Below are 531 nucleotides of genomic sequence, written 5' to 3'. Positions count from 1 at the left end.
TCGCCAACGCGTAATGGTACAAAAGAGAGAGAGAGAGAGAGAGAAGTGGAAATTTATAATTATATTATATCTCTCTAAAAGTACTACGCTTTAAAAGAAAGTATCCATATAATCAACATTAAATTTCGTATACAAGTCAAAGTAAATAATGACTGCAAAAGTAATAACGCAAAGTAACATTTTAAAAAATTATCACAGTTATAAATGTTGACGTACTTGAACTATTATGATGCTCATCAAAATACCGTAATATAAAGTTATCTGAAGTTGAACGAGTTGCGATTGTTGATAAGGCCACATTCCAATTACGAGTAAAAGTATCCGGTTGATGTTTAAATATTTAGTCACAAAGCACGTCATTTCTCTTCGAGTATCGAGACGCATTTGAACGCAAGAATATCGGCGGTGGTATGTTCATCCCTTCTTCCCATACAATCTATTAAATATTTAATATTGCTCCCACTTTCCAACAAAAATTCTGTTGTAAATAGCACAATTTAATACAAATGGGACGCAATGCCGTAAATTGTT

The 531-nt window shown here is 32.4% G+C and overlaps 1 protein-coding gene across 1 annotated transcript in view; it reads right to left on the bottom strand.

The window, feature by feature from the left end:
* Positions 1-531, bottom strand: part of LOC116842086 (odorant receptor 4-like) — a 2,959-nt gene that overhangs the window by 2,162 nt on the left and 266 nt on the right. The gene's annotated exons all lie outside the window — the stretch shown is intronic.

Source organism: Odontomachus brunneus, unplaced genomic scaffold, assembly GCF_010583005.1.
Source record: "Odontomachus brunneus isolate Ranch 3 - 2012 unplaced genomic scaffold, Obru_v1 Obru_scaffold_021, whole genome shotgun sequence".
Taxonomy (NCBI): Eukaryota; Metazoa; Arthropoda; class Insecta; order Hymenoptera; family Formicidae; genus Odontomachus; species Odontomachus brunneus.
Note: the sequence above shows the minus strand (reverse complement) of the source record. Positions and strands in the feature narration are given on the sequence as shown.